We start from the raw sequence: 10,347 nt of genomic DNA, 5'->3' as shown, positions 1-10,347 counted from the left end.
TAAAATATAAAGAACAATTTGTTCCAATTATATAAACACTTTAGAAAAAAATATGTGAAGGAATTCTGTCTAACTCTTTCTATGACATCAATATGGTGATGATTCCTAAGCCAGGAAGGGTCAAACAGAGAAAGAAAATTATATACCAAGTTCCCTAATGAAAATGATTTCACAAATTTTAAAATATTATCAAACTAAGTTATCACTAGGTTATTATAAGAAATTATCAACTAGGATAATATACTATGATCAAAAATAATTTTTCCCAGGAATGCAAGGTTGGTTCAATATTAGGAAAACTCTCAGCATAAGTGACTATATCAATAAGAAACCTAAGAGGAAATAATATGGCTATCTCATTAGAAGGTTAAATAATCCATTGACAAAATGTAGAACACATTCCTATTAAAATAATAGAGGGCATAGAAATAAATGAATCGTTTCTTAGAATGATAAGCACTATGTATCTGAAACCATCAATGGATTAAGCTAAAGACATTCCCAAGAAGATCAGGGTTGAAACTTTAGGATGACTTTTATCACTGCTACTTTTCAAAATTGTATGAAAAATATGGCCTTCAGCAATAAGAGATGAAAAAGAAATTGAAGGAATTAGAATTGGAAAGGAAGCAATAAAACTCTCACTCTTTACAGATGACATGATGGTATATTTAGAGAACCCTAAATAATCATCTTAACAACTACTAGAATCATTTAGCAGCTTTATCAAAGTCACAGGATATAAAATGAACTCACATAAAAGCCTCAGAATTTCTACATATTATCATGATATCAGAACAAGAAAGAGAAATTAAGTTCAGACTATATAAAGTTTTGGGAGTCTACTTGCCAAGGCAGATCAGAAACTGTGAAAACAAGTATAAAACAGTTTTCAGACAAATCAAATCAAATTTAAATAACTGGACAAACATGAACTGCTTATGGATAGGTCAAGCTAATATAATGAAAATGATAATTTCCCCTATATTAAACTACTTATTTAGTGCCTTACCAATCAAACTTCCAAAAAATACATTACAGAACCAGAAAAAATGTAACTAAATTCATATGGAGAAACAAAAAATCAAGGATATCAAAGGATTTAATGAATAAAAAAAGAAGCTGGCTTAGCCTTACCATATTGAAAATAATATTATAAAGCCTCAGTCATCAAAACTGTCTGGTGTTGGCTAAGACATAGAGTGATGGATCAGTGGAATAGACTAGGTGCAAAAGGGACAGCAGGAAATGATTACAATAATCTACTTTTTGATAAACACAAAGAGAACAGTTTCTAGGATAAGAGCTCTCTCTTCGATAAAAACTTTTGGGAAAATTGGAAGTTAGTATGGAAAAAACTTGAATTAAACCAACATCTTACATTCAATAGGAATAAAAGGTCAACATGGGTTCTGGATTTAGACATGAAAGACAATATCATAAGCAAATCTGGTGAACAAGGAATAGTTTACCTGTCAGATCTATGGAAAGCAGAAGTTTATGTATAAGGAAGAGATAGAGAACATCATTAAAAACAAATTAGATAGAATTTATTATATTAAATTAAAAATCTTTTGCACAAAGAAAACCATTGTAATCAAGGTAGAAAGAAATGTAGTAAATTGGGAAATAATTTTTACAACCAGTGTTTCTGACAAAGTACTCATTTCTAAAATACATAGAAAACAGAGTCAAATTTATTGAAAAAAAAAACAAGCCATTCCCCAATTGAAAACTTGTCAAAGGATATGCAAAGGCAATTTTCAGATGAGGAAATTAAAGTAATCGATAGTCATATGAAAAATTGCTCTATGTTATTACTTCTAAGAGAAATGCAAATTAAAGCATCTATGAGGTACTACCTCACACCTCTCAGATTGGCCAACATAACCAGGAAGGACAAAGATCAATGTTGCAAGTGATGTGGGAAATCTGGAACACTAGTGCATTGTTGTTATGAACTGATATAACGTTTCTGGAGATCAATTTTGAATTATGACCAAAGGGCAATAAAAATTTGCATAGCTTTTGTTCCAACAATATCACTACTGTGTCTATACCCTGAAAAGATCATGAAAAGGGGTTATAATATCACTTGTAGAAAAATATTCATAGCAGCTCTGTTTGTGGTGGTGAAGATTTGGAAAGTCAGGGGATATCCATCAACTGGAGAATGGTGAAGCAAATTGTGTCATACTTATATTCTAGAGCATTATTGTTCTATTAGAAACCAGGAGGGATGGGATTTCAGTAAAGCCAGGAAAGACTTGGATAAACTGTTAGTGAGATGAGCAGAAGCAGAAGAACATTACATATGCTAACAGCAACATGGAGTTGAAGATCAACTTTATTTGATTTATTCATGCCATCAGTGCAATAATCAGAGACAATTTTAGGCTATCTGCAACAGAAAATACAATCTGTATCTAGTTAAAAAACTGTGGAGTTTAGAAAAAGACCATAGGTTATTACCTTCAATTTTTTAAAAAAGTTATCTTATGTACGACATAATTTTCCTATCTATAATATTTTATCTTTTCCTGAATAATATATATTTCTTTTAACACACTCAATATCAATCAAAGCAAAATGTGGAAATAATGTAAAGATTATCAGATTGCCTTCTATGGGGGTTGAGTGGAGGGAAGGGAGGGCTGTATAAGTGTAAAATTCACAACCATACCAAAAATCATAGGTAGAAACTATTATTTTAAATATTTGGAAAACAGATAAAATATTTCTTTAATAAAAATACACATGTGCATGTGGATGAAAATTAAATAAATACATTTTTATAAATCAAGTGTAAAAATTTTTAAATGAAATGAAGTGAGCCAACATCTTCCAAAATGAAATGCAAAAATTGACAGATGATAACAAATCCTATAAAACTACCACTTGGACAAATGAAAAATAAACCAGATGAATTGTAAAATGAGATTCAAAAGCTAAATGAAGTAAATAATTATTTGAAGAATTAGTTGGGGCTAATGGAAGCTAATGACTTCATGAGACACCAAGTATCAACAAAGCAAAATCAAAAAACTGATAAAAATTTAAAGAAAAAATATTATTGAAAAACAACTGACATGTAAATTAGATATGAGAAAATTAATTTAAGAATTATTGGACTACTTGGAGTCTGGTAAACATCTTTCAAGTAATCATAAAAGAAAACTACACTGATATCCTAGAATCAGAGGGAAAAATAGTCATTGAATTAATCCTCCTCATCCCGTACTTAAATTAATATCAAAATGAAAATGCCAGGTAATAATGTACCAAATTCAAGAATTATCAGTCCAAAGTGAAAATTCCATAGGTGGCCAGAAAGAAACAATTCAAATACCAAGCAGACAAAAATCAGTATTATGCAGGACATAGAAGTTAAATGATAACAGAGGTTGGGATAAGATATTCTAAAGGACAATGGACTTTGGTTTATAAGGAGGAAACAACTACCCAGGAAAACTGAGCATACTTCTTCAGGGAAAATAATGGACATTTAACAAAAAATAGGTTTCTTTCAAACTTTTGGTTTTTTTCCAAATTTTCTTTAATTTATTTACACATTAATGAAATATTCTCATTTAAAAATAAACGTGATACCCCCCTCCCCTTCAAAAAATTCAAAAACCTCATGAGAAATTAAGTAAAAGAGAGAAAAATGTGTTTCAGTCTGTGTTGTGATATCAGCAACTCTGTCTCAGCTTAATCACATACTTTATCATAAGTCTATCATAGAAGGTACTTCAATAGTTTTCCATAGTTGCTGTTACTGATTGTAGTTCCCTCCATCCACTACCATCTATTATATTTTCTCTATTTTCTCTCTGCTTTCACTTTGTCCCTCTTCAAAAATATGCTGTGGGGCAGCCAAGTGACTCAGTGGACAGAGTACTGGTCCTGGAGTCAAAGAGACCCCAAGCCTACTTCCCACCCCAGTCCTGGATATGTCACCCAATCACAACACCTTGAAAAAGTAAAAAAGAAAATGGGTTATATCTGGCTATCATTTCCTATGATTTAACATCTCCTCTCTCATCCACATCCCCCATCTCATCCCCCTGTCCTTCTTTTTTCCTGTTTTCTTCTAGATTTCTATACCCTATTGAGTCTTTATGCTGTTTCCTCTCTGAGCCCTTTCCATACTATTGTAAAAGCTACATGAAATATCTTAGCCTATTCTACCTCTACTTTCTCTTGCTCCTAGTAAATTTCCATTTCACCCATTGATACCATTTTTGTCATGTATTATATATTCAAATTCAGGTCTCTTCTGTGCCTCATCTATAAATGCTCTTTCTACTTCCTCTATTAAATGAGAAAGTTCATATGAGTATTTTTTTTTAGGTTTTTGCAAGTCAAATGAGGTTAAGTGTCTGAGACTGAATTTGAACCCAAGTACTCCTGACTCCAGGGCCGGTGCTTTATACACTGTGCTACCTAGCCACCCCTCATATGAGTATTTTCAGTATCATCTTTCCATGCAAGAATATACACAGTTAATCATCATTAAGTCCCTCATAATTTACTCTTCTCATCCATTCTCTATGCTTCATCTGAGTCCTGCACTTGAAGGTCAGACTTTCTGTTCAGCTCTAGTCATTTCAACAGGAACATTTGAAATTCCCCTGTTTCACTAAATGTTCATCTTTTTCCCTGGAAGAGGAGGTTCAGGTTTGCCAGGTATGATTCTCAGTTGCATTTCAAGTTCTTTTTCTTTCCAGAATATTGTATTCCAAGCCCTTTGAGCCCTTTGAGTAGATGCTGCTAATTCCTGGGTAATCCTGACTGCAGTGCCATGATATTTGAATTATATCTTTCTGGCTACTTGTAATATTTTCTCTTTGACTTGGGAGTTCTGGAACTTGGCTATAATATTCCTGGGGATTGTTTTTTGAGATCTCTTTCCAGGGGAGATTGGTGAATTCTATCAATTTCTATTTTACTTCTACTTCTAGGATATCAATGCAACTTTCTTGTAGAAATTCTTTTAAAACAAGGTTAAGATGTTTTTTCTGATCATGACTTTCAGGTTCCCCAAGAATTTTCAAATTATCTTTCCAGGATCTGTTTTCCAGATCAGTTGTTTTTTTCAATGAGACATTTCACATTTTCTTCTACTTTTTCTTTCTTTTGTTCTTTAATTATTGTGTCTTGAATTCTTGCAAAGTGATCGGCTTCCTTTAGCTCCATTCTACATCTGAAGTCTTTTTTTCCTCAGAGAGCTTTCTTATCTCCTTTCCCATATTGCCAGCTCTGCTTTTCAAAACATTCTCCTCTTCAGTTACAGTTTGAACTGTTTTATCCATTTGACCTCAGCTGGTTTTTAACATGCTATTTTCTTCAGCATGCTTTTGGCTCTCCTTGACTAAACTGCTAAGTTTGCTATTGTGTTTTTCCTATATCTCTCTCATGTCTTTTCCCAATTATTCTTCTATCTCTTTTACTTGATTTTGAATATCTGTTTTGAGCTCTGTTGTAGTCTGAGCCCAGCTTCTTTATTTCTTTGTGTCTTATCTGCAGAAACTTAGACTTTCTCATCTTCATATTGAGTATTTTCATCCTCCATGGGAACAAAGTAATTGTCTATTATCAGGTTCCTTTTATTCTGTTTACTCATTTTCCCAGCCTGTGCCTGGTTTGGGTGTGTGTCCTGAGCTTTTAAGTGTTATTGGAAAACCCTCACAAGGACCTCATTATGTGAAGCTCTGACTGCTCTCCTGGTCTGTTGAATGACCACTAACTCAACCCCTCTGACCTGGGGCTGTCCCAGGGACAGAGGCTAGACATCAGCACCTGGGCACTCAGTTCACAGCTGTTGGGATGCTCCTACTAGTTGGCTGCACAGTCCTGCTACCATTTCCTTGGACCTGGGCTGCACTGAGTGCCTTGGCTGTGCTGAATGAGGCCAGCCTGTCCTGGGCTTCATGCACTCTATTGGAGTTCTCCCTGCTGATCTTCCAAGTTGTGCTTGGTGCTCCCTGGGATGCAGATTAGGAAACTGCTTCTGCTTCTAGGAGCTTGAGCTTCCCGGATGCACTGTGGTTGTTTCCAAAAGGCTGAAGCTCCTTCTTTCCAGTGTACTGCCACCCCCTACAACCCCATAAAACAGAGCCTTCCCATTATTTTCCAGGTTACCTGGGGCTGGAGAATTGCTTCACTGGATCTTTCTATGGGTTATGTCTCTGAAAAATTTATTTACAGTCATCATTTTGAGGTTTTTGAAATATTTTGGAGAGAATGCCTAAAAGAGGTTGTACTTCTGTTGCCATCCTGACTCCAAGACTCAAATTTTCTTGATGAAAGCATCAGAGTTGAACAGAAAATCTTCAAACAGATGACAAAAAGAGATGTAAGAAGGTAAATAAGGGAAAAGGAAAAAAGATTACTATTCAATAAGATTAAACTTTCTTCCTATATGGTAGAAAAAATTGTCATATCTTTTGAAAATTGTAACTATTTGTGGCAGAATATTTTTGCTAAATATATTGACATAAATTGATATTGCTGGACTGATTTTAAAAAACAAAATATTAAAAGAAGGTATTGTAATTAGTCAGAAGTAAAGGTGAGGTTGAATGGGATAAATTACCTCACATTCCCATAGAGGAAAAGAAAGAAGGGGCTGTTAATTGCTTGAATCTTTCTTTCATTGTATTTCACTCAGAGTCAAAAATGTATACAATTAGTTGTATTGGAAATTTACTTTATCTATTAGACAAGATATCAGGAAAAGTGGAAGGAAAGGAGGCAATAGTAAAAAGTAGGAAAGCAAAAAAGGATAAAAGGTAAAGGAGGAAAGTACAGATAGAATAGGATATATTAAGAGAGGCAGTATTCAGAAGCAAAACACTAGTGAGAAATGATGGAGTGAAAGGACAATGATCAATGTTGGAAGGGATATGTGAAATCTGGGAAACTAATACATTGTTGGTGGAGCTCATCTAGCCTCTCTGGAGAGCAATTTGGAATTATAATCAAGGGGCAATAAAAATGTGCATACTGCTTGATGCAATAATTCCACTATTGGGCTTATACCTTGAAGAGATCATGAAAGAGGTAAAAACATCACTTGTTCTAAAATATTCATAACAACTCTGTTTGTGGTGGCAAAAATTGTGAATTGAGTGAATGTCCATCAGTTGGGGAATGGCTGAACAACTTGTGGCATAGGTATATTGTGGAATTCTATTTTTCAATTAGAAACTAGAAGGGATGGGAATGTAGAAAAGCCTGGAAGGATTTGCATAAACTGATGCTGAGTGAGATGAGCAGAACCAGAAGATCATTGTACACCGTAACAGTTACATGCGGTTTATGATCAACCTTAATGGCCTTGCTTATTTCATCATTTCAATACTCAGGGAAAATTTCAGGGTATCTGCAATAGATGATAACATCTATACCCAAAGAAAAAATTTTGCAGTTTAAATAAAGACCAAAGACAATAACCTCTAATTTAATAAAAAATTTAAAAGGTATCTTATTATGTATTTATATCATAAATGTATGTATATATATATATATATATATATATATATATATATACATATTCCTTAAGTATATGATTGTGCTCTGATCACATTAAATTTTGATCAATGTATATATAGCATGGATTAGGTGAAAAATTATAAAATTTACAAAATAATTTAAATAGAATTAAATTAAATTAAAAGGCAAAAACAGAAACAAAATTCTATAAAGTTCACTAAAAACTACTTGAAATCATTATTTTTCTAAGCAGCAAAAGAAAAAATCAATGCACATAAATTATCACTTGAAAGTATACCTGCTAAAACAAACCAAAAAAGTATATGAAAACACTTATAAATCATTTTTACACAAATATAATCAGATCCAAATAATTGGACAAATATCAAGAATTCAGTGGTTGATCATGTTAAAATAGAAATTATAATTATTCCTAATTTAAATTAATTCTTCAATGCCATATCAATCAAACTGTCAAAAACTTTACAGAACTTGTAAAAATAATTACTAAATTCATATGGAGGAATAAAAGGCAATAAATACATATATAAATCAGCAGAATGGATGAAAAATAATCACAAAGAAATGTGGCCTACTTATACCAGTTCTAAAATTACATTATAAAGCATCATTCATCTTAACTTTTTGGTACTATCAAAAAATCAATGTTGTGGATCATTGGAATAGAATAAGCATAAAAGAAACATTAAATGACTTCTGCATCTACAGATACTTAAATCCAAAGAATTCAGTTCTTATAATAAGAACTCTCTCTCTCTCTCTCTCTCTCTCTCTCTCTCTCTCTCTCTCTCTCTCTGATAAATCTGTTCAGAGAACTGGAAGATAGAATGGAAGTAACCAGGTTAAAACCGCCATCTTACACCATATACTAAATTAAGATCAAAACAGATATAGGATTTAGACATAATAGGTGATTCCATAAGCCAATTAAGAGAACAAAGAATATTTCTTCTATCAAATCTATACAATGATAGCTAGTTTATATTCAAAGAAGAGATAAAATATTATTGAACATAAAAGGAGTAATTTTGATTACATTAAATACCATTGTTTTGCACAAATAAAAACAATGAAATCAAGATTAAGAAGAATGCAAAAATTTAGAAACAATTTTCCTTCTAGTTTTTCTAATAAAAGATTCATTTCTCAATGAATCAAATTCATAGGAATGCAAATCATTCCTTACTCGATAAATGATTAAAATATATGAACAGGTAGTTCTCAGATACAGAAATTATAACTATATATAATCCTTTGAAAAATGCTATAAATCATTATTGAAAAGAAAAAATTACAGATTAAAATAATTCTGACATTTAACTTCACAGCTCACTACCAATTTGAAAAAACTGAAAAATGATCAGTGTTGGAGGACTGTAGGAATATTGGGACACTAATACACTGGTGGTAGAGTTGCAAATTGAACAATATTTTGTGTATTACAATTTGCATTTATTTTTTGGGGGGGTAATAGTCAGTTAAATATACTTTATGCTTAATCTCACAAGATTCCCAAAGATAAATAGATATTTTGGGGTAAAGTGAAGGATAATTTAATATACTTAACCATATTTCAACAGAAAAACTATCTTTCTGATGAAACAAGAATGTTACCAAATCCACTTTTAATTGTTCATGTCTTAGAGGCAAATTTTCAAACAAATAATGACTAAAAAGCACTTGGTTTGCTCTTTAATTAGATTTTAAAAATTATACTAAGTTGAATCTTGAAATTTTTTAGCTCCTTCTCTTGCTAATCTATCAGCTTCTTCATTGCCTGGAAACCCTGAATGACCAGGAACGTGCATCCATTCAATGTCTATGCCTTGAATAAGTTTATCAATCTTAATGAAGTCTTCTTTGTTAATCACATCTTTTCCTGTGCTAGTTTTCCAGCCATTTTTCTTCCAGTCTTTAACCCAATTCGTTATACCATTTATAGTAAACATACTATCTGTGTAGAGAACCAGCTTACTGATGTTTTGATTCTTGGCTTGTTCAATTGCTTTACAGGCAGCATGTATTTCTGCTCTTTGATTTGTCTGTCTCCCAGGAAGTCTTTCACCTAAAATTTAAGGGATGGCCTGGTCCCCAATAAACACCAATGCCTGCTCTTGCTTTCCTCTTCCCATTACTGGAGCAGCAGCCATCTGTGTAAACCACGGTTGCATCTCCCATATAAGAAAATTTATCTTTGCTAAGTAAAGGTTCAGAATCTTGTTTTGCAATTTTTTTTGCAAGGCTCGTCTTCATCTGATGATTCACAGGGTCTCTTATTTGGTTTCACTTTGGGGTCCTCTGTGTTGCATTTCTTTGTCTGCTCTGTTGTAAGTTCAGGGCTTGAAGTATTTCGGGCAAAGGCCCAAGCCTCATCCTCAGTAGCAAACTTCTTGAACCGAGCAGCAGGAAATCGGTTCACTTGTGCTTGGCATTCACTCCAGGTGGGGAACACGCCGGTCTTGCGACCCCTCTTGACGGCGTAGAACATGGTGGTGCCCAGGTGTCGGGCACCGCCGCAGCCGAGGACACCCGTGGCGACTCTGGGGAGCGCTGCCCAGAGCCTCAGCATGGCCCGCTCCGGGGCATAGCGGGCGTGGGGAGGACGCCCGCGGCCGGCGGCCCGGGTAGCCGAGGACACGGACAATTTGCATTTATCCCCAAAGAACAAGCAAAATAGATATACCCTCTGATCCATCAATAACACTTCTTCATCTGTATCTTAATGAGATTAACAAAAAGGGTGAAAAGAACCCCATACAAAAGTACTTTACAAGGTTGCAAAGAAATAGATATTGAAAAGATACCCATCAATAAGAAAATAGTTGAATA

At 33.7% G+C, this 10,347-nt stretch overlaps 1 pseudogene; it reads right to left on the bottom strand.

Moving 5' to 3' along the window:
• Positions 1 to 9,126: 9,126 nt before the first annotated feature.
• On the bottom strand, positions 9,127 to 10,087 carry LOC141498558 (ribonuclease H1 pseudogene; annotated as a pseudogene).
• Positions 10,088 to 10,347: the final 260 nt, after the last annotated feature.

The sequence above is a fragment of the Macrotis lagotis genome, chromosome X, assembly GCF_037893015.1.
Source record: "Macrotis lagotis isolate mMagLag1 chromosome X, bilby.v1.9.chrom.fasta, whole genome shotgun sequence".
Lineage (NCBI taxonomy): Eukaryota > Metazoa > Chordata > Mammalia > Peramelemorphia > Peramelidae > Macrotis > Macrotis lagotis.
This window is presented reverse-complemented; position numbering and strand designations above follow the sequence as displayed.